General features: G+C 40.3%; 1 long non-coding RNA gene across 2 annotated transcripts; it reads right to left on the bottom strand.

The window, feature by feature from the left end:
• Positions 1-213: 213 nt before the first annotated feature.
• Positions 214-25,096, bottom strand: LOC148121693 (uncharacterized). Of its 2 annotated transcripts, none has more exons than XR_015738088.1 (3): positions 25,007-25,096; positions 24,261-24,358; positions 214-2,798 (listed from the first exon to the last, which is right to left on the bottom strand). It is a non-coding gene; the product is annotated as an uncharacterized LOC148121693 (long non-coding RNA). The 2 variants fall into 2 exon arrangements; XR_015738087.1 differs by lacking the exon at positions 214-2,798 and adding an exon at positions 21,696-21,969 and having other exon boundaries at positions 25,007-25,095.
• Between the last annotated feature and the right edge of the window lie 25 nt (positions 25,097-25,121).

Raw genomic sequence — 25,121 nt, 5'->3', positions numbered from 1 at the left:
TGAGTCTCTGCAGGCCATGTGTGAAGTGTTTTTGTGGATCCGGAAAGAGGCAGGTCGGTTGGAGAGCAATTTCACTCCTACCACTTCTTGCCACTTTGGCTGCACCCGTCACGCACAGCAAGAACTGGGGGCTCAAGAAACGTAGGTGCCACGGGCCTGATCTTTCCTTCATACAAGTCTCCAGCACACTGGTGAAGATAAAGTGCCTACATCCTAATGCCTACCGGATTCCGCGTCTTTCATCTCTACCACCCTAGCTGTCTGGAGTCCCTAGTTGAATTTCCCCAGCCCCGAGAGCCCTGCTGGACGCAGTTGTCCAGGTTTTCCTCATACAATCACTTGTGACATTCAGGAAGATCAGGGCTACTGTTCAGCCTGCCATTTCATTCCAAGGGGTTTGATGGGTGACTGTCATCCTGCCAAATGGCCTTGTCACAGGCCCATTTATCTTCTTGAAGTCCCTTAGCCACATGGAGTGGTTCCAATCCCAAGTAGTTTATCGCCTGGGACTATGGCCCCCTCTCTGGGCCTCCCGTACAGTGCTCTGCCTTTCACTGCCCACAACAAACCTCACAGTTCCCTCTTGAGGTCCACCTCCCTTCTGGCCAGCCTCCCTAGGCTTCTCTGACAACTCAGCCATCCACATCTGCTCCCGAGTCAGTCCACCCAGGCCTCTGTCCAAACCAAGTAACTTGTTGATGCTTATAGTCTAGATCAGCTTCACATGCAACCGTGGGCCTCTCCACATAGCCCTGTGTCAGGGATGTTTAGGACTTGCTCCCCCAAGTCTCTCCTGCTCTCCTCATGCAGTGAGGTTAGGTTTTTCCAAGAGCAGCTCCAAAAGCATGGAGAGATGGGCCTAGAGAGATTGGCTATGTGGTTAAGAGCACTGGCTGTTCCTGCAGAAGCCCTGGGTTCACTTCCCAGTACTCACATGGTGGATTACCACCATTAACTCCAGTTCAGGGCATCTGGTGTTCTCTCCTCCATGGGCACCAGGCATGGTCTAATGGCCCCCATTCTTTGAAACACATATCCAATAGCAAGAGGGAACTCTTAAACATTTAGGACACACATGGGCCCGGATAGTGGGGACCAAAGGACAGCTATGGGAAGGTCAGCAAGGCATAAACTTCCATAGTGAGATGATGGAGAGTCTTGAACACTGGAGAACAGCTCTTGCAGCTCCAGTTCCAAAGTGATATGGATCAGCCAGGATCAGGGCATCACTGCTGTGAAGTTTTCTATGCACACACGCAGTAACAGCTTTCACCACAGATACTGGAACATGATAGCTTAAAGAAACAATTCCTTCCATGTTATCTGATGAACCAATGTGCTCATTGGTTTCGCTTCTAACACCATGGGTACTTGGGCAGCTAGACACACAAAACCAACACCGACAAGGATAATGACTGGTGGAACTTTTCCATGGGAATGTCTTGCACAACTAGCAGCCTGCCACGTCCCCAGGAGTCTGTCACCTTGGCTGCTAGATCCACGGCTGTCTCGCCAGTGTAGCAGAAATGCTGACTAGGCAGGCAAGTATTGCCGGAGGATTCGGATCCGCGCTCCATGGAGATGTGTCCCGGGCTGTCCCTTGGCAATCAGTTGTGGTGTAATGCTACCTGAGTCGCCATTTGTACTGACTCGACTTGGAGCCATATGTCTGTCTTTTCCCTTGTCTGTGTGTTCTTTGTGATTCTTGCATACTGCTAACAGATCAGACTATTCCAGTTTGTATCCAGTTGCGGATACAAACAAGACTGCTGAGGACACTTTTAAATTCTGCTCCACTATTAATTAAAGCCTTAAAAAAGTAGCCAGTTCTGGGAATTGCCAAAATCATTATTAGAACAATTCCTTGATGATGTGGAACAAAAGGAATTAATTTTACTAGGAAAAACCTTAAAAGCTTTAGGCATTTGCCTAAAAAATATGTACAGTTGTAAATAGAAGGCCTATGAAACCTTTCTTATGAAAAGAAAAAGACCTAGCCTAAGCTGACAATATCTGAGCCTGAGAATTGAAAAGGGAGGAGAGTTGAGGTTAGTAATATAAAGTAAACTTCAAAGAGATTCAAGACTATGTATTAGAAATTTCCTAGCAGAAAGCTTTCCCAGGGAGATAGTAGCCTTTTTCTTTCTCACCCAGGCACACACGGTCACTTAGCTCAAATCAACCAGCCACCTGCAAGTTTATAAAGATGGTCTAGCTCAAGGACAGTGGTCTCTCTGAAGACAAGAGGAGAAAGTTTGTTTTACAAAGTGTGAGAGAGCAGAAGTCCTTGTGCCCAAGTCAAAGCATCTTCAAAGATTCTTTTTGTAAACTGTTTTATGCTGTTCTTTTCTGTTCTATGATTTGATGATGTATGCCTTTGCCAAGTTCTTTGATTATAAAAAAAATATATAATCCTGCACTAAAGTAAGTAAAAACGCAACAGCTTGTCTCAAATACATTGAGAGTGGTCTGCCTGTCAATTCCTCCGCCGTATCCTGAAATCTTCCTTCCTTCGCCCTGATTCCCCCTCGGTCTGAGTGGCTCCCCTTAGCTGGTCCATAGCAGGTGGCGCCCGAACAGGAACTTGAAGGACAGGTAATCTTTCTCTTTTCTTTCTTTTCCTTTTATTAGTTTTCAGGAACGGCTCTTACCAGAGATCTGCAGTCTCGCCAGTAAAGGATCATCGATCAAGAAATAAGTAATCAGAGGAACCATGGGGCAATCTATGGAGATGCCTCACCAGCATTAGTCCAAGGAATGGCTTATGTTGGAACAATGAAGGGTCGGAAATTCAGCGCCTATGTTAAAAAGACATATGGAGAAGGTGTAAGAGACTCCTCATCTCTCACTTGTTAAAATTGTGGGAAACCAGGGCACATGCAGAAAGACTGTAGGAGGCCCAGGGGAACAGGGCAAAGAGAAACTCCCGGACTTTGTCCCCGGTGCAAAAAGGGAAAGCACTGGAAAAAATGAATGTAAATCCAAGTTCCATAAGGATGGAACGCTCTTAGATAAAAATAAAAAAAAACATATAAATAGAAATAAAAACTAGGCAAATATAAAGCAAAAAAGTCTGAAATTATGGTCAGAGAAAAGTTAACAGGGAATTTAAAAAGGCATTAGCAGCTAAGGACACTTTCTGTGCCTCTTTTCTTTTCTGAGCTAAGTTTTTTCACTGTGATAACACTCAAGGTTTCTTCCGCTGGTCAGCAGTTTCTTCTCTTAACTCTTTCCTGTCCTAATACTGCTTATAAAAAGTTTTAAATTATACCAACCTGTAACTTTAAAAAACATTAATTTTAAAACAAATGTTAAAGATGCATTAGGCTTCCATATTATCTAAAAACCAACAAGGGCAAAAAGGCTAATATAATGATAATAATAAATAAAAATAATAAAAGGGGTTTGTCTCAAAGTGTCTGACTTAATCAATGAAATAAAGATTGAGAAAGGAGTCAAACCTAAAAATTACAAAAGGTATATAAAATGTCATAAAAGGTAATAAGAGGCCAAAAGAAGTTTGCTGTAATTACTTATATCTGAATGTTTAATGGTTAATTCTGGTTTTGAAGGGCTCTGTTTGTCTTGTGAAAAGGGTCATGGTTATTTCTTTTATGCATGCTTGTGTAGTTTTGTAATATTAAAAAATATGAGGTGAGTATACTCAACAGAGTAAGGGTCTCAAAAACTCTGTCCTATGAACATCATATGATTTTGCCATATTTTGCCAAAAACTTCCTGAGCAAATATTGATTTGGGTATATTTTTCTTTAATAATATAGTCACTGATTAATTGTTTATGGTAAAATAAATAATGCTTTCTCCACATTCAGCAAAGAAATTATATTTAAGATTCATCTTTTTTCTATACAAAAACTTTCTAATATCTTGACAGTTATTCTTTGCAGTAGAATATTCAAATGTTCTGACTCATATAATTTTTGAGAATTTTTATGTCTTAAAAATAAAACACAAATGCTTATAAAATGTTTCATATTGTTAATGTTTAGGTTTTAGCCTCATTGTCTTTGCTAAAAATGATTAATTTACAGGTTTACTCTAACAAAAATATGGTATATATATATTTTTTGGTTTGTTAAAAATATAAGTTAATAAAAATAATAAAGTTTGCCTAATCAGAGATACCTGGACAGCCCTAAATGCTTCAAAAATCTATATAAAATGACACTTAAAATAAAGTTTGAAAGGCTTATATTAGACAGAAACTCTAAGATCCTAACAATGACCCAAGGTCTCCAAAAAAGATTATGGGACACCACGATGTCTCCACCTGGACAACAATGATGCTGACCACTGGGTAAGATGACCCCCAGTGCAACACCTGCTGTCAGGACCAGGGCCAGACCATGGACAAACAGCAGGGGAAATAGTCCTCAGGTAAGCTGGGGATCCTGTGACCAAAGCAGGGGAAAATAGTTCTCAGATAAATGGAAATCCTACGACTAAAGTAGGGATGATTAATTGCTTTTCCTGTAAATAAAAGGAAAGTGTCTGCTGTTAAAGCAGGATTCATTAATAGCTCTCTTTGTAAATAGAGAGAAGGGAACCATGGCAAAGCGGGGGTTAATTGCTTTCCCTGGAAATGAAGGGGGAGCAGCCACTATCAAAAGCGGGAGATTTATTGCTCATTCCGTAAAAAAGGAATGAATAAAAAACAGTTTCGCAAGTCGACGAAACAAAAGTAAAAGAAATATAAATTAAATATGGGTGTTAATCAATTACACTCAATTTTTTAGGCTCTTAATGAGCTGCTATGTTTAAAAAATCTAGAAGATAAGACAAAATACTTAAAAGAAATTTTTAAATAAACGCGATGCCATTACACCCCTGGCTCGCCATTTCAGGGAGTCTCTCGATGTCATTGTGGGAAAAGAGGGGAGGGACTTAGACTTTGCATTTAAGCAAGGGATCCTTAAGAGAAAGGAGAAATCAGTTAAGGAATCAGAGCCAGGAACTTTAAATCTTGAGGCTCCAGAGTTTACCATACATGAGTTGCCTAGAGTAACACCAGGTAGTGCTGGCCTTGATTTGACTAGCTCAAAGAATATGATTCTTTCTAAGTGGGATGGCATTGCCTTAGTACCAACATCAATGAAAAAAACATTGTTGCCACAAACTGTGGCACTTATTATAGGAAAAAGTTCCAATTATCACAAGAATTTTGAGGTTGTACCAGGTGTCATAGATGCAGACATAGAAAATGACATTAAGGCCATGGTGAAACCATTATCTAAAACTATTCAGATCCACAAGGGACAAAGAATTGCTCAACTATTACTGCTACCTTATGTTAATTTACCTAATAAAGTTTTGAGGAATGAATGAGGGCAAGGGCAGTTTGGATCCTTAAGGGAGGGGTCAAGCCAATTTGAAAGTTAATTAGAGGCTGTCTGGAGGATCTGCATTACAGTAAAGCTGTAAAAAATGGACAGGCAGCACTGAAAATGTTACAAGAGAAAAGATCAAAAAAGTCAAAAAAGACAAGCAGTAAAAGGAATCGTCAAGAATGGGGAGAGTTATACCCGGACCTTTCTGAGTTAAAAAAGTCAGATAAGCAACTGCAAGCAATTGTAAGCAAATTTTAAAAGGCAAGACTAAGAAAAAGGATAAAAAAAAAAAAAAGGAGGTTCAAATGACGCTTTGCCCCATAATACCCTCACCCCTCCACCTTATGTGGGAGGAGGTCAGAGCAGCTCCAAACGCACATTTTATCTAAGTGTTTAGAAAGAGGTGAGAACTGAGCAGCGATCAGCATACCCAGTGTTTCAAAGTCCGCAAAAAAATAGGTACAAAAAGGATAAAATCATAAATTATCTAGGAGCATGAATTTGTGAGAAGCAAATTATTCTACAAAAGGTAAAATTGAAAAAAAAATAATTTAAAGATCTTGAATGATTTTCAAAAGTTGTTAGGTGATATAAATTGGCTTAGATGTTATTTGAAGTTGCCAAATTATGAGTTAAAGCCCTTATATAATATTTTAAATAGAGATTCTGCTTTGAATTCTCTAAGGCAATTGACTAATGAAGCACATGAGGCATTAAAAAAAGTGAAAAATAGATTACAATTTGCCTTTCTGCAGAGGATTCAAGAGGGCCAAGACATTGTTTTGTGCATTCTGCCTTCATATCACCAGCCTACAGGATTGCTATGGCAAAACGGGTCATTGTTTTGGATTTATTCCAAAATAAATAAGAGCCAAAGCTCTTAAACATTATCCTACTGCTATGACAACTTTAGCCCTGAAAGGGATTCAGCAGTGTTTACGATATTTTGGAACTGCCCCCACCTCCATTACAGTGCCTTATTCCAGCCATCAAGTTAAGATCTTATATGCTACAATAGATGATTGGGCTATTTTGCAATATGGTTTTGATGACAACATAGATAATTATTATTCCAGACATCCACTGTTAGGATTTTTTTAAGGAGCATCCTGTAATATTTCCTAAAATAACATTATCACAGCCTATTTCCATGGCCCCAAATGTATTTACAGACGGATCTAAGATAGGCTGTGTAATGTAAAGTTTGCCCTTTTACATTTAATCTAATATCAGATTCTACATATGTTGTTAATACCCTCAGAATTTTAGAAATAGCTGGACCTATTAAAAGTTAGAGCCCAATGTGCCTTTTATTTCAGCAATTGCAACATTTAATTTGACAGAGAAGAAATTGTTTTTACGTTTAACATATAAAAGTCCATACAGCTCTGCCAGGACCTTTGAGTGAAGGAAATGATATAGTTGATCAGTGGACTAAAATGGAATATATATATTCATGAGTTCTACCTTGGAGAAGGCGAGAGCTTTTCATAAAGTTTTTCATGTCAATGCTAAAGCATTATAACAAAAATTTCATCTCTCTCGAACAGATGCTTGACAGATAATTTTGCTCATCAACATCCACCCAGCACTGGAATAAATCCATGGGGTCTACTCCCTCTAAAGATCTAACAAATGGATGTAACACATGTACTCTTCTTTGGAAGGTTATGCTATGTGCATATGACTGTTGATACTTTTCCATAATTGCCTCAGCCCACACAGGAGAAGCTATTAAGAATGTTATTCAATATCTCACTTTATGTTTTCAAATCATGAAAATGTCTTTACAGATAAAGACAAATAATGGGCCTAAAAGTTTTAAATGTATTAACTTCTGTTCCTAGTATAAATTTGTCTCGACAGGTTTCTCCTTGGTTGGCAGACACAAACAAGCATTAATTGCTGCTTACAACCTGCTTCAAATGATTATGGACCTTGAACTTGTTAAAAACTGATGTGGATCAGTCTAGCCAATATGAATGCCCCCTGACTCTTCAACAAAATCCACAAACCAAATGTTTCTAAAATTTTCTCTTTTTGACTAGCATTTTGCCTTTGTTAACCCTTGACAACGTCGCCCCAAAGTCAGCTAAAAGCAGTTAAAAGAATACATCACCCAATTTTCCCTGGTTAAAATGCTAAGTCAAAAGAAATATACTAAAAATCTGTAATTATAAGAAACAATTTGTCCAAAGTTAACAAAGTCAGCTCATAATTGAGCTAACCCTTAGAACGAAGAGGATTGGAAAAATATAGGACCCTTACCCCTTATTCTCAAAGGGACAGAAAAAATTCCTTAGCTGGATGTTTTCTATAATAATGTTAACAATTATTAACCAATTATAATGATAACTTCTTTACAGTCATAATGGTCCTACTTATGTTTCTAAAGCTTTTGAGACTTTTTGTGCACAATGACACATTGTACATACTACAGGCATCCCATATAGCCCTCAGGGCCAGGTAATTATTAAAAGAGCACATCAAACATTAAAATTACAGATTAAAAACTTTCAGAGAGCACATGAATATTTTGCTCCTCATCATTTATTATCACATACTTTATTTGTATTAAATCATTTAAATACTAATGATAAAGGATTGACACCTGCAATGGTACATTGGACCTGTGAGTTTAAATCTGTTCTGCCAAAAATCCTATGGAAAGATCTGCTATCTGGCCAATGGAGAGGACCAGACATTCTAATAACATTGGAGCGAGGGTATGCTTGTGTATTTCCACAGGATGCCGACTCCCCCATCTGGATACCAGACAGGCTCATCCGGCCTATGCCAGAAAAGGCGGCGACAAAAGAAAAAACTACGGAGACGGACAAGACATCTGATGTGTCAGATAAAAAAAATAAAAATAACTCCGTCACGGGCTCCGAAAATCACCTGGACAAAAGTCAAACACCTCGTCAAAAAAGCTAAAAGTCTGCTCATTCAGCAGAAAAAACCCTTAAAACCCAGCCTGTACTTTCTTGCTTTTTTAGGTTTGATGTCTGCTCCCCCTACAGTACAGGAAATGGCATATTGGGCCTGTGTTCCTAATCCCCCGATTTTGCAACCTGTTGGTTGGCTAGATCAGGAGTCCATCAAAATTTTAACCAATGATACTGGGAGATTGGGAGGTGCTCAGGATTCTGACGCAAAAATTAGTTCGTCCTCGTTAATAACCTTTGAGAAACGTTCTGATTCCTTATCGATTTGCATTGCGTTCTCTGGAAAGGTGCCAAAATTTTGCTTGAGTTCAGGTTATAGAACTTTTCTTACTGACAGCACAGATAAGGAAAATGTTAAAAAAAATAAATTTGGGAAATTCAGATACTAACCTTAGGAGAATCTAATTATAGAGAAAAGTTTGAGCAGGTCTCATTTATGCCTATTAAACCATGTATTCAAAAATATCAGGATAAGGATCAATTTTGGGATTCAGCTATTAATGAATTTCCTACATGGCTAACTTGTGGCTTTCCAAATACAGCCACTAAATATCAGTCTAAAAATTCCTCTTATAAAAATTGGGATTATTCTATATCTTCAAGTCAACAGTATTTTTATAAAAATCATATAAACACTCATCAGAAAAAATTTCATCACTATAAATACGTAGGAGTAGAAGAGCCCTTACGAAGATGGTTTTCTCCAGGTTTTGTAAAACCTACATGGTTTGCTAAAGAAAAAAAACATTACTAAAAAACACTCTGATCTATATAAAATACTCACTGCTGATGATATGTTTTTTTTTTTTTAAAAAAGACCTAATCATACTAAGTCTGAGCCCATAAGACTTAGGGCATGTATTTCCTATCCTAATGCATTGTTATTAGCTCAGCCTGCTTTTGTTAATATTACCAAAGTGGATAAGTCCTATCAAGTTGTTTGTCATTCCTGTAAACTTACTAATTGCATTACTTCAGCTGACTCACCACTTTTGCTGTAGCTACAACAGCTTTGGTTCAAGAGATTCATACTGCTCATTGTGTAAACACATTAAATAAGAACATTATATCTACATTACTAAGACAGACAGTGATTGAAAATAAAATAAAGACAAAAATTAATGTATTAAAAAAGTGGTCCTTGTTCTTGGACAGGACATTGCTAATTTAAAAACTACTCTATCCACACGTGGTCATGGAAGCTTTAAAGCAATCTGTGTCACACCACTGACTTCAGAGTCAGTGGGACAAGGTAAAAGCACATTTACAAGGTGTTTGGCAAAATAATAATATCTAACTACATTACAAAAAAATATTTCTGCTGTTAGCCAAGCTCATTTACAAATAGGAAGTCTGCAAGATTTGGCCAATAAAATTGAGTCAGAAAATAAGGCTTTAAATCCATTAAATTGGGTGCAGTATTTTGTTCTCATTGGAATAGTCATTTTATTAATACTATTGGTGGTTTTTCTATTTCCCTGTCTCCTTAAAAGTCTTTTCAGTTCGGTGGCCCAAGTAAAACAGGATGTGTTCGAGTTATATTTTAAAAATAAAAAACGGGGACCTGCTACATCCACGGCTGTCTCGCCAGTGTAACAAAAATGCTGATTAGGCAGACAAGTATTGCCGGAGGATTGGGATGCGCGCTCCATGGAGATGTGTCCCGGGCTGTCCCTTGGCAATCAGTTGTGGTGTAATGCTACCTGAGTCGCCATTTGTACTGACTCGACTTGGAACCATATGTCTGTCTTTTCCCTTGTCTGTGTGTTCTTTGTGATTCTTGCATATTGCTAACAGATCAGACTATTCCAGGCAGTTGTGGATACAAACAAGACTGCTGAGGACACTTTAAATTCTGCTCCACTATTAATTAAAGCCTTAAAAAAGTAGCCAGTTCTAAAAATTGCCAAAATCATCATTAGGACAATTCCTTGATGATGTAAAACAAAAGGAGTTAATTTTACTAAAAAAAAAAAAAAAAAAAAACGATAAAAGCTTTAGACATTTGCCTAAAAAATATGTACAGTTGTAAATAAAAGGCCTATAAAACCTTTCTTATGAAAAGAAAAAGACCTAGCCTAAGCTGACAATATCTGAGCCTAAAAATTAAAAAGGGAGGAGAGTTGAGGTTAGTAATATAAAGTAAACTTCAAAGAGATTCAAGACTATGTATTAGAAATTTCCTAGCAGAAAGCTTTCCCAGGGAGATAGTAGCCTTTTTCTTTCTCACCCAGGCACACACGGTCACTTAGCTCAAATCAACCAGCCACCTGCAAGCTGATAAAGATGGTCTAGCTCAAGGACAGTGGTCTCTCTGAAGACAAGAGGAGAGAGTTTGTTTTACAAAGTGTGAGAGAGCAGAAGTCCTTGTGTCCAAGTCAAAGCATCTTCAAAGATTCTTTTTGTAAACTGTTTTATGCTGTTCTTTTCTGTTCTATGATTTGATGATGCATGCCTTTGCCAAGTTCTTTAATTGTAAAAAATATATAATTCTACACTAAAATAAATAAAAACACAACAACATGTCTCAAATACATTGAGAGTAGTCTGTTAGTCAATTCCTCCGCCATATCCTAATATCTTCTTTCCTTCGCCCTGATTCCCCCACGATCTGAGTGGCTCCCCTGAGCCAGACCGTAGCAAATGGCGATTAGTGAACATTAGAGACGGACCTCCTGAGCCTTCAAGCTCTCTTAGGATTCCATAAGCTTCCCCTTTTCTTCCACACAGAAATGCTTCAGTCTGGAAGAGATGGCTCCACCACACCCCTCACCTGCTTCCAGTACTTAAGCTTTCTCCACAATGTCCCCTGGGTCATGGATGGAAGGACATCAATTCTAACACTCAAGATCACAGCACTAGATGCTTATTTTCCACAGTTTAACCAGGCAGGGATCCCCGTAGGACCGCTGCCCATCGTGAGAAAGACATGTCTGATGTCCTGGTGAGCAGTCGCAGTCTATGGGTATAAGCACAAATGTTCAGAAGGAAGTTTGTCAGGCACGTCACCCATTTGAGAAAACAGTACTAGGAGCTTCTTCCCTTCTGGCAGTCAGTGGCATCCCCATAGGTGTTTGACCACTTACAGCACCAAACATGAGTTTCTCCTCTGTGGCAGGCTTTCAGTCTGACCAGAGAGTTATTACGTATGACAATCCTGCTCTGTTTGGAACACTTCTTCCTTAAGCGGCCCACGTAGCTCTTTCTAGCACTGTCAATGCCTACTACTTGAGAGAGAATTCAACTCACAGCAGGGTATTTCCCGTGTCCTACAATGCAAATGGCCAGTGTCTTCAGAAATGGTCATTTGCTGCTTAGCTTTGGCATGCAGCCAACAGCAGTGGCCACACCATGTGGACACAGGTGCTTTCCTGGTACCTATGAAAAGGCAAACCACATCTCACAATGAGGCTTTGGCCCAACAGCCTTACGACTCCTGGGAATCATGTTTTATACCCATATAGGCACCTTCTTTCAAGTTCTGACATTTTTGAGATAGGCTCTTACTTTGTACTCCAGACTAGCCTAGAACTCACTGTATATACCAGGCTGGCTCAGGCTCGTGTGATCCTCATGCCTCTGCCTCAAGGTTCTGGGATATTAGACGTGTTCCTAGGTTCAGATTATTGAACTTCTGTTTTTGCAGTTTTCCTAGATGCTGTTCACATTATATAATGAAACCTTCTGCATAGGGAAAGACAATTTCAGTTGGTCTTGGGATTTAGCCGTTAATGAGATAGCAAAAAAATGTTAATGGGTTTGACTACAGTATGACCTTTCATCCCATTGTTTTTATTATGTGTTTCCTGACGAGCAATATTGGGAACAGTGTCAGGGATGAGGCCTATCCTGTTGTTTGTTATTTAACCCTCTCCCATCCACAATCATTCCCCAAGTGTGATATGGCCTTCTTACCATGGGGCACTGACTCAGGGATGCCTTGTGTCCCTACCTCACTGAGCCTGGAATCAAGGGCTTAAACTGCATGGCTTTGTCCAGAACCAAGAAGGAAGCCTGTTCTGATGTCTGTCTTGCCCTCTGCTTGAGCGGTCTTCCCAGATGTGACAGGAACAAGCTGGCTCTGCTGCCAGTGTTCCCCACTGGCTACACTTGGGATTTAAAGGGCCCTTGAGGTTCAGGATGACCTGCACACCTGGTATGTTTTCCTGACGGGAAGGAACTCTCACAGTCAGGGACAGTTATCCATTCCTGGGGCAAGCTGGCTCCTTCTTACCCCCACAACTCCATTTCTGTATGTACACTCTGCTTCTGTTGCCTAGGTTATTTGGGGAGTTCCCATGAGCCAACAAACACTGACCCAGCATCCACCAATGTCCATCCACCTTGCCATCAATGAGGGCACAACAAACCTGCAATTCAACACAGGACCTCCAGCTGTCCGGCACAGCCCTCACCTGCAAGCAGCTTTGGCCACCCTATCCAGGGAGCTGTTGACGTCTTTTCTTCAGCAGCAGGTGTCATGAGGATCACCAACACCCCCTGTCTTCACCCCTCCTTTGGAGCAGACATTCCAGGCAGAAACTCATCAGAAGCTCCCAAGCGTATCTACTTTGGCCGTCTGTCTTGGGAATTATTTCTCAACTCAAGTACTGTCACATTTGTCTTCAAGTGACCAAGCCTTTAAAAAACAATACAAAACAAAATAAAAAACCCTGGTTTCCCTTTCTCTCAAACTCAGCACCATTCATAGACTCGTTCAGTCAGTCAGATTCATCATTGCTTCTGCTTGTAATGTTCATGTTCCACACTGGACACAGCAAAGTTACTAAGGCCTCTAATGGTTAGAATCTAAATAGAATAGAGCCATTAACTTTCCTTTTTTAATTTTTATTTATTTATTTATTAAAAATTTCCACCTCATTCCCTCCTCCCATTTCCCTCCCACTCCTCCCCCTCCCCCTTCCTCTCCAGTCCTAAGAGAAGTCAGGCTTCCCTGCCCTGTGGGAAGTCCGAGGCCCTCTTCCCTGCATCTAGGTTTAGGAAGGTGTGCAAAAAAACAGACTAGGCTCCCAAAAAGCCAGTACATGTAGTAGAATCAAAACCCAGTGCCATCATCATTAGCTTCTCAGTCAGCCCACATTGTCAGCCACACTCAGAGAGTCCGGTCTGATCACATGCTCCATCAGTCCCAGTCCAGCTGGCCTTGTTGAGCTTCCATTAGATCAGTCCCACCGTCTCAGTGGGTGGATGTAGCCCTCGCAGTCCTGACTTCCTTGCTCATGTTCTCCCTCCTTCTGCTCTTCATCTGGACCTTGGGAGCTCAGTCCAGGCCTCCAATGTGGGTCTCTGTCTCTATCTCTACTCATCACCAGATGAAGGTTCTATGGTGATATGCAAGATATTCATCAGTGTGGCTATGGGACAAGGCCAGTTCAGGCACCCTCTCCTCTGCTGCCCAACGAACAAGCTGGGGACATCTCCTTGGACACCTGGGAACCCCTCTAGAGCCAAGTCTCTTGCCAACCCTAAAATGACTCCCTTAATTAAGATATCTTCTTCCCTGCTCCCATATCCACCCTTCCTCCATCTCAACAATCTCATTCCCCCAATCTCTCCCCAATCCTCCCCTTCTCCCTTCTCTCTACCCATCTCCCCTTACATCTACCCCCACTCCACGTTCTCCCAACTTTTGCCCAGTGATCTTATCTACTTCCAATATCCAGGAGTGGTGTGTGAGAATTGTCTGTAATTGTCAATCATATTTTAAATAAATGATGATTGGCCAGGCAGGAAGTATAGACGGGAAAACCAGACAGGAAGCAGAGGTGATGCAATGAGAACAGGAGAATTCTGGGAAGCAGGAAACTCCCTCCATCACTCATGACCAGATCACTGAAGAAGCAACATGTGAGCTGACTCCTGAAAAAGGTACCAAGTCATATGGCTAACGTAGATCTGAATAATGGGTTAATATAAACTACAAAAGTTAACAAGAAGCCTGAGCTAATGGGCCAATCAGTTTATAACCTAATGTAGACTTTGTGTGATTTTCTTTGGGGTTTGCCAGCTGTGGACTACTGGGCGGGACAGATACCCCAACAAGCCAAACCTTCATGATACACAGCAGGATAAATATATGCTTTTCTTTGGGTTCACTTTCTTATTTAACTTCTCTAGGATCACGAATTATAGGCTCAATGTCCTCTGTTTATGGCTAGAATCCACTTATGAGTGAGTACATACCATATTCATCTTTTTGAGTCTGGGTTATCTCACTCAGTAAAGTGGTTTCTATTCACATCAAGTTGCATGCAAAATTTAAGATGTCATTGTTATTTACCGGTGAGTAGAACTCTAAAGTGTATATTGCCATACCTTCTTTATCCATTCTCCTATTGAGGGGCACCTAGGTTATTTCCAGGTTCTGGCTATTACAAATAGTGCTGCTATGAACATAAGCCCTTAACTTTCTTACTTAACTCTCTGGTGAACACAGCCCCATCTGCTCAGAGGACTGGGCTTTTAATACCGTGATCACCATCAGTTCCTTTATAATCATTTCTACCAGTTTTTCCAGACAGAGGTGGACAACATGTGTTCCTGTCCCCAAATGTCCTCCCTTTGGGGGCTGAAGTACACATCCAGGAACCTTGATTGGGGGGGGTGTTTAAAACAAGAGTGGACATAAATTTATGTTACAAAGCAAATAACAATCAAAAGTTCCATGTTCAGAGACATTGGTAGGTGCCCAAGATATTATGTGGAGAAGCCCCAGGGAGAGCTAGAGTCGGTTTCCTCTTGTACTGCATCTCCAAGGTCAGATCCACATAGTTCAGGAGGTAGGGCTAGCTCAGATCTCCCAAGAGTGTGCAGAGGAGAGGCTGTGCTATGGGGAACCTGCATCCATGCGTGCCCAGAGACACTGTGTTAAAGTCACACTGATGTGAGATTCCCCTCTGTATGCTGTGAATACCATTAATGAATAAAGAAAACTGTCTTGTACTGATAGTGTAGAACAGAACTAGGAGAGAGAAATTAAACTGAATGTTGGGAGGAAGAATGGGGAGTAGGGAGGAGCCATGGAGCCACCACCAGAGACAGATATGCCAAATATTGCCAGTAAGCCCCTGCCATGAGGCAATACACATATTAATGAAAATGGGTTAAATTAATATGCAAGAGTTAGCCAATATGAAGCTAGAGCTAATGGGCCAAGCAGTGATTTAATTACTAAAGTTTTTGTGTGATTATTTTGAGTCTGAGCTGTCAGGCGGCCATGAAACAAACAAGAGAACTCAAATCACTTCACACTGTGTGTTTAGAGCAGTAGGAAGGTTCTTTAGCACCCAAGACTGCTGTAATTCCATGTGGTTGGTAGAAATTGTGCCAGGAGAGTTGAGGCAAAACCTAGAGATCCAGACCGGAACATGCTGAGAGCTTGGGGTAGACTGGGTTAAGCCAGGTTTTCAGAGTCGGAAACCAAGGAGCCACAGAGCCACTAAACATGTAGAGACCTGTCTGAGGAACATTTAGTATTTGAGAAACGTCTGCTACCAAAATATTGTCAGCAGGCACAATGCTGCAAGGTTTGTAAAAGGGCATTTTCACATTAAACGGATTTCATCAGAAAATAAGAAAAGCATCTAGAGTACTCTAAAATCACAATAATACCTAAAAAAAAAAACCTCGCCAAAGAGACCAAACTTGTATCTCCAACAGTTTAGGGATTAGGAGACGCTGTCCAAATCCAGGGGACGTGCCAGTCATGGAGGTTGGTGAAGCAGGAGAAGAGGAAAGTAGATTACTGCAACCTACTGGCCAACCACGCTAGACAAGTTCACCTCTTCAAGTTCATCGAGTACCACCTCACAGTTAAAGTCAGGACTGATCAGGGAGTGATATCTGTCATCTGTCTGGGGCCTAATCAAACATACACATGTAGTATGTCATAAGTCCATGAATGTGAGTATACACCACAGACATCCATAAACATACACACGCAAAGATAATGCTAAAGGAGCGACCACTTTGTAGGTCTTCGCTACCTTCCATAGTGGGGCTACACTCGATTCCCGGGTCTCATGTTCGACAGTGAGGTCTGAACTGTTCACCACGACTGAAGAATGGTAACTACCCCAGGAGGTGACTCCAATTCATGGGTGAACGTATACAAAGGCAAGGAGTGGAGATGCCATTTTCCATTACCCAGAAGAGCTAAGCAGATGGCATGGGTTCATTGAGAACTAGGAAAAGGTAGGTAATGATGTTGAGAGCCAAGTATTAGCTAGCCTGACCTAGGGTCTAGCCTAATCCAATGCCTGTCCAGGTCCTATAGAGGTCTTCTTCTGAGGATGGTCACAAACACCAGAGCCTTGGCTGATCTCAGGTCTTTGTTCCTTGTGGAGGTCCACAGGTGTCCCCAAGACTTGTGCCCAGCTGGGCAGAAGAAGAAGGGTCTTATTGTTCAGCTTTACCCTGCCATTGATCGTAACTTTTGTCTTGTTTGCAAATCAGGTTAGATAGAGTAAAATTCTGTGTAAGGTGGGGTATGACGTGTGAGCCCACTAGGTGATGCATGTGAGAGGTTGAATAATTGGTAATATGAGTTCCTGGACTTCTTAGTCACATCTCCTATTCCATCAGGTACACAGAGGAAAATGACACAATCTTCCCCCGTAGTCATCTTCCTCTGGCCCCAGAGGGAGATCCCAGGATTTTGGACAGCGTCACAATCCCCTGTAAAACATATCCTTCTAGGAGTTCAATCCCTACTGTTTCTCTCTAACTAGCCGGATCCTTAGGAGGACAGTGCAGATATTCAGTTAGAAGAGGCTTTGTTGACTCTTATGGTTAATACATATCTCCAAGGAGAAGCAGAAGATTTTAATACTCAGGAGCCAAGGGAAATGGGGTATGAAAAGCAAATACTAAGGACTATAATGATACACATGCATTAAAAAGTCATAACAAAATCCAGTTTTATTTGCTTTCATACTTAATGAAATAAAAAAGATAATGTTGCCATTTCTGGCTTGCTGGTTTTCAATTTTGGCATTTACTTGTAGTGATTGATGGGCAGCAACTGAGCCATGAGGTTGCAAAATCTGCTGGCCCTCTGTCAGATTCCCCAGAGAACTATCAGCACTATTTCACTAAGGCATTTTTAAAGCAAATTTCCAGAGAAAGAAAAGTTCAGGAGGATAATGGGGTCTCAGTGCATCTGGTTGGGCATCTGATGTCCTCCTCAAACTACAAACACAAATTGGAAGAAATCAATAAATCCCTTTAAGAAAACCAAGAAAGCAAAAACAAAAATAAAAAACCCCAATACTTGAAAACTGAAATAGAGGCAATAAAAGAAAAAAACACAAACTGCGGGAATTCTGAAAATGGAAAATCTGGTAAACAAACAGGAACTACAGATGCAAACATAACCAACACAATACAAGAGATGGAAGAGAGAATCTCAGGCATTAAAGATACTCTGTAGGAAACAGATTTATCAGTCAAAGAAAATGTTAAATCCAACAAATTCTTAACAGAAAAGAGCCAGGAAATCTGGACCACCATAAAAAGACTAAGAATAATAGGAACAGAAGAAAGAAAAGATTTCCAGTTCAGAAACAGAAAATATATTCAATAATATCATAGAAGAAAACTGTCCCAGCCTAAAGAAGGATATGCCTATGGAGGTATAAGATGCTTACAGAACACCAAATTGGCTGGACTGTAGCATGACTGATATAAACCCAGAGACAGATACTGAGGTTCAGAAAAGCAAAGCTATTAGAGGGTGTTTTCCTCTTCCAAGGCTCAGACAAACACAAGGTCAATTCTGTCCTCAACGTGACTGCAGAGTGCAATGTTCTCCACCAAACCTCAGCTTGTAAGTGTCTGCTGCTGCCTTATATTCCTCTGTCTACCCAGCAATATCACTCCTGTCTCCTCTTCTCTAGTGATGGGATTTAAGATGTGTGATCACAAGTGCTGGGATCACATTTGTGTGATCTCTGTTTCTCTTGTAGACAGATTTAATCTTGTGTAGCCCAGGGCGGCCTTGAATCCTGGGATCAAAGGCGTGTGCCACTAGTCCCTGGCTTCTAGTGAATTAGCTCTGCACTCTGATCTTCAGACAAGTTTTATTTATTAAAACACTAATAAAATATCGCTATACTGGACCAAAATGCCTCCTCTCCATATAGTAATCAAAACACTAAACAGGCAGAATAAAGAAAGAATATTAAGAGTTACAAAAGAAAAGGGTCAAGTACCATATAAATGTATACCTATCAGAATTACACCCAACTACTTAATGGAAACTCTGAAAGACAGAAGATCCTAGACAGACAGTCTGCAGACACTAAGAGACCATGAATACCAGTCCAGACTACTATACCCAGCAAAACTCTCAATCATCATAGATGGAGAAAATGAAGATATTCCATGACAAAACCAGTTTTAAAAAAACCTATCTACAAATCCAACCCTACAGCAAACACTAAAAGGAAAACTCCAACCCAAGGAGGTAACATCTACCCACAAAACAAAGGCAATAGATAGCCTCACTCCGACAAACAACAAAGAAGGGAAAGACACAAACACTACCACCGCCACCACCAAAACCAAAAAGAACAAAAAGTGACAATCACTGGTCATTAATATTGCTTAACATTAATGGATTCAATTTGCCTCTAAAAAGACACAGACTGATAAAATGGGTTCGAAAATAGGACGTATCTTTCTGCTGCATATAAGACACACACTCAACTTCAAAGACAGACATTACATCAGAGTAAAGGGTTGGGGAAAGAATTTCCAATCAAATGAATCTAAGAAACATGCGGGTGTAACAATCCTAATATCTAACAAAATAGATATCAAACTAAAGTTTATCAAAAGAGATGGAGATTCATATCATCACAGAAAAAAAAATCCATCAAGATGAAGTCTCAATGCGGAACATCTATGCCCCAAACACAAGACACCCACATTTGTAAAAGAAACATTACTAAAGTTTAAATTACACATCAAATCCCAAACACTAAGAGTGGGAGACTTCAATACCCCACTCTCACCAAAGGACAGGTCAGCCCAAAAGAAACTTAACAGAGAAATACGGGAACTAACAGATGTTCTGACTTAAATTGACTTAACAGATAGCTATAGTACAATCCACTCAAACACAAAATAATATACCTTCTCTCAGTACCTCATGGAACCTTCTCAAAATTTGACAAAGCAAACCTCAACAGATACAAAAAAATGGAATAACCACCTGTATCTTATCAGATCACCATGGCTTAAAGTTAGAATTCAATAGCAACACTAATTGCAGAAAGTCTACAAGTTCATGAGAATTGAAGGAGCTCAACTGAATCATCACTGGGTCAAGGAAGAAATAAAGAAATAAAAGACTTTCTAGAATTCAAATTTCAAAATGAAAGCACAACCCACCCAAACTTATGGGACACTATGGAAGCAGTGCTAAGAGGAAAGTTCATAGCACTAAATGTCCACATAAAGACCATGGAGGAAGTTCACACTAGTGACTTAACAGTAGCCATGAAAGCACTGGAACAAAAAGAAGTAAACTCACACAAGAGGAGCAGACCCCAGGAAATAATCAAATTGAGGATTGAAATCAATACAATAGAAACAAAGAGAACAATACAAAGAATCAAAGAAACAAAAAGTTGGTTTGGGGGAAAATCAAAAAGATAGAACAACCCTTTTCCAAACTAACCAAACGGCAGAGAGAGAGAGAGAGAGAGAGAGAGAGAGAGAGAGAGAGAGAGATTGAGAATATCCAAATTAATAAAATCAGAAATGAAAAGGGGACATTATAACAGACATGGAGGAATTCCAGAGACTCATCAGATCATACTTCAAACACCTGTACTTCCAAAAAGTTGGAAAGTGCAAAAGAAATGGACAATCTTCTGGATAGGTACCACATACCAAAATTAAATCAAATTCAAACAAATAATTTAAATAGAAATATAACCTGCAAGGAAATAGACGTAGTCATCAAAAGTCTGCCAACCAAAAAGTCCAGAGCCAGGTGGCTTCAGCGAAGAATTCTACCAGTGTTTCTAAGGTCTAAGAATACCTATACTTCGCAAGTTATTCCACACAATAGGAACAAAAGAAACATTGCCAGATCCTTCTTATGAAACTACAGTTATCCCGATACCCAAACCACACAAAGATGCAACTAAGGAAAAATTTTTGAACTCCATTGAGGCAGGGAAGCTTGTCTAGTTGGCTTCTATCAGATGGATCCTATCCCAATCCTGGATGGAGTTTGTCTGGAATCTTCCAGTCTAGAAACTGAGACCAAAGGCCAGACTGAAGGGACTAAGGCAGAACAGGCACTAAAGCCACAGCCCACATCCCTGTGAATGTCCTCTACTCCACTGAACTCCAAAGATAATCTCCATGCCCTTGCCCAACTAGTGAACCATACTGTAGCACTAAGAGCAGGTGTTGCGCTACACTCATCCATGATTTACCCTTGCTGTGGGAGCACATTCTGCTCTTTCAGCCAATAGCAATTAAGATACCAGACCACTTGGGCATGGTCTCTTATACTATAAATGCAGTTGTAAAACATGGGCTCGCTGTCTTGCTTCTGGCTCACACTTCTGGCTGCTAGACTCTGTTCCTGTTCATTGTTCATGCAGAGGACTGTGATCTAGGACAGTGATCCGTAAGTCTTTCCTGAATAAATAACCCTTTATTATTAATAATTCTGAATTAGTGTGGAATTATTTTGTGACTTCCACCATCAAATGGTGCCCAACCATTTTGTTTTAGAATTGTATAATGGAAAAAAAAACTTCTGAATTGAATCGACCAGTGTATTTCAAGGATATATTGACCTCACAATGGAAACCGGGAGATGTGCTACGTTGTGGAAGGGGTTTTGCTCTTGTTTCCACAGGAGAAAAAAAGCTATGGACACCATCAAAATTAACAAAATTAATAAATATTTGCTTTGAAAAGGAGAAACCTCTTGAAAAAGAGAAAAGACAGGTCATCTACAATGGTGACAACCATGCATGTGGTAAGGAAAGCCATATAGAGTTGGGGCAGGGTTCTTCTCTTATCTTTACAGGAAAATACACAACTTCAAAGATTCAAGAGACCCTGAATGTTTGAACAGACAAAAGGAAAAATAACTATGCACTAAGGCTCATCTAGAAAAAGGAATATGGATTATGAGGTCAGGTACAGGATGCATATACATTAAGATATATATATATATATATATATATATATATATTCAGCTGGTTTTGGAGTTGGACAATGGTTCTGTACTTCTCTAAATCCAAGCTTGTTGTTAAAAGGTACATTCAGAGTTTCTGTCTCATATCGGGAGCCACCTGGTGTGGGGAAAAGCAGAAGACTTCAGGAAAAATTTTACACTCTCCATGTCTATTCTGTCGATATTGTATTCTTTATTGAATGTATGTCTCTATAAATAATGGTTAAGTTTTCCACAATAAACAATAGATTTTTCTACAGATCTTTTTCCTACAGCAATCTTTGAAATTTTCAGGAAGCCGATGGGACCCCACAGCAACAACTCCACCTGGTTGAGAAGACATTGATGCTGATGGCGCTACTATAAGACCAGTTTCTTGGGTCCCGGCTGCTGACTGACACTGTGCAACTTCTCATGATGTTCTGACCAGAACTCCAAATAAGAACTTTGCAATAAAAAAGGCATACTTTTAGTCCTCATAAAATACAAGTGAACTTAAACTTAGCAGCTAAACGTCACAGCCCCTGGAAAGCTGAATCAGAGGAAAGCTAGGAGTCTAGAGCTTTGTGTCAGTAGAGCATTGGTGGAAGGAAGCTCACCCTGCACTCAGAACAGCAGAAAAGTCCACAGTCCAACACACATTCACGTCACCTGGGAGTTAGACTACTGGGTTTTGAGAAACCCCCAGTTAACACAGTAAGAAACCCTCAGTGAACACTGCACACTTAGAGACACAGAGGGCAGGGAAAGCACACAAGCTCCTGTCTTGACCTCGTTTTCTGGTTGTTGTTTTCCATATGAGCCTTAATTTCCTTTAAGACAAAACAAATATTCACCAACTGTGATGGTTCCAATGAGAAGAGTCCCCAGTTGTTGAACTTTTTTCTAACTCTCACATTAAATATCTGAAATCATCACTTGTACACCACCTCTAAACAGTTTACATTTGTAACTGGGTTGTGTGCCAGCATGGGTGGGGATGGTGTGCAATGCTTCATCTCTGAGCAATCCCTAGAGTTCATAAAAATATCCTTTGTCCAGGTCTGTCACCATGACAGAAGTTTCTGTCCCGACTAGTCCTGTAGCCTTTCAGTTCCAAAGAAACACACAGAGGCCTTCATTAATTATAAACTGGTTGGCCTCGTAGCTTGGGCTTTCTTATTAACTAACTCTTACATCTTATATTAACCCACAATTCTTGTCTGTGTTAGTTAGCCATGTGGCTTGGTAACTTTTATCATGAGGCATTCTCATCTTGCTTCTTCTTGGTCTGGGTGACGACTGTAGACCGAGCCTTTTCTCTTCCCAGAATTCTCTTATTCTTGTCACCCCACCTATAATTCTTCCTGGCTACTGGCCAATCACTGTTTGATTAAACCAATACAAGTGACAAGTCTTCACAGGGTACAACATCATGGTCCCACCGCACTCTCCCCGCCCCTTTTTTTTAAAAACAAAAACTCTGAATCTAACCTCCTTTGTTTAGCTTTCTCCCTGACCGTTATCAATAACAACCTGTAACGAACACTCTTAACCAAGACATACATATGATCCATTTTTGGGGAATGTGGGCATCATTTTCTAGGCTACTACATGCTAGTTGGGTGAGCTGATAATCTTATGGGGACCTAAAGAAAATTTATGATCATGGGCAAGTCCTCACTGGAATATCTGTGAGGCTTGATTAGCTCAGCCAGCAGTTTTGAGGCTGCTCTGAATGTAGAACACAGAGGAACTTTCAGCAGAGGTTCTCTGAAATGCTGGATCATCTGGGCCATCTGCTCCCGTAAGAGATTTTTCAGCCGGTCTTCCTTGGTCAAACCTAAGTTTTCTTAATTCAGAATGAACCCACAGCCTCTCATTTCCTGTAGAAAAAAAAGCAAAACCTCTTCTCCAAAGTAACATATCTTTTGACTTAAATTTTGAAGTCAAGGCATTTTCAAAATATTTATGTTGAATTACTCCAGGAGCATTCATAATCAAACATTTTAGCAGCTGTTGTTCCTTCCTCAGCAGTCAAAAAATTCAAAGACAATACAATAGCATACCGTATCCAGGTCCTCTGTGTATTTTCCATGTTTACATGGCTTTATTTTAAACTCTATTTCTTTTATTTTTATTTTTTGGTTTTTTGAGACAGTATATCTTTGGCTATCCAGGAAATCACTTGTAGACCAGCCTGCCCTTGAACTCACATAGATCCACTTGCCTCTGCCTCCCAAGTGTTGGGATTAAAGGTATCTGCTGCCACACCCAAGAATTCTTTTTCTTTTTTAAAAAAAGAACTTTATCCTTTTTCTTCCAAAACTACAGTTATTTTAACGCACTGTAAACCGATTAGAGGGTTTTTTTTCCTTCGTCTGAATCTATCTTTACTATATATCTCTCTTTTTCTAACCACATGAGTCTTTAAATTTGCAAATGATATGTTTGGGATTAAAGTTGTGGTATTGATGGCTCCATTCCTTAGCTTTCTGAGAGTCTAGCATCATGTCTAGATCAAAGACTGATAAAAACCATAGTTATTGCAAATACCAAAGAGCATGCTGTCAGCTGTTAATAAACACCATGTAAGGGTTTGGGTGGGGCCTCTTAAAAGAACTGCAAGGTTTTTGTGCTAGAGCTAAGTCAGGAAGCCTCTCTTAAATGAGATGCACTTGATCTGGCAAATAGAGTCCGCCCTAGAATTTGTTGCTACCAAGAAACCATCCTTAACTCTGTTCTAGAATTACTTACAAAGCTCTCTTAGGTGATAGATAGATGTAGTTGTCCATGTTGGTGCTGTTAGGTGACAGAAGATTTTGTCTTCCCCAGTCCCATATATATTCAGTCGCCTAAAAAAACATACAAAGATCTATATTAATTATAAACTTGTTGGCCTAGTAGCTAAGACTAACACATTAACTAATTGCAACATCTTACATTAACTCATAATTCCTGTCTGTGTTAGCCATGGGTTGAAACCTTCTATCAGTGAGGCATTCTCATCGTGTTTTCTCTTGGCCTGGGTGACAAAAGCAGACTGAGCCTTTCCTCTGTCCAGGATTCTCCTATTCTTGTCACCCCACCTAAAATTCCTGCTTGGCTGATGGCCAATCAGCATTTTATTAAACCAATACAAGTGACAAATTTTTCAGGGAACAAGATCATTGTCCCACAGCATGCCACCCTGCTGGGTCTAAATAGATAGATTTGAGTGAGAGCCTGTTGGTAAGAAAGGGGACAGAAGGTCAGTGAGGACCACCCAGACCCTTTGTCAAGGAGCAGGCAGAGCTTGGAGGGAGACACTCAGTAATGAGGCTCTTGTTCCTGAGCCCTTAGATCTGGATTCTTGCTTGTGACAAGTAAGGTCAAAATGAATGTTTTAGTTTCTAGTTCCTCCTAAGAGGTACATGTGGAGACCAAGGTGGCATCAGTGAGGACAAATGAGACAGGACAAAGGATATAGGCTGAATGGGAAAAGGATATGGGTGTCAGCTGACCATGAGGTGAGGAAGTCGGAGTCATCCTAAATTCCTCCTTCCCTTAGAGGTTAATCCAGTGGGAATCACAGAATTAGCTGGACTATGGCTCCTGCCTTGTGATAACCCAGCTTCT

Source organism: Myodes glareolus, chromosome 6 (genome assembly GCF_982192425.1).
Source record: "Myodes glareolus chromosome 6, mMyoGla1.1, whole genome shotgun sequence".
Lineage (NCBI taxonomy): Eukaryota > Metazoa > Chordata > Mammalia > Rodentia > Cricetidae > Myodes > Myodes glareolus.
The sequence above is the reverse complement of the archived record's forward strand: the minus strand, read 5'-3'. Positions and strand labels throughout refer to the sequence as shown.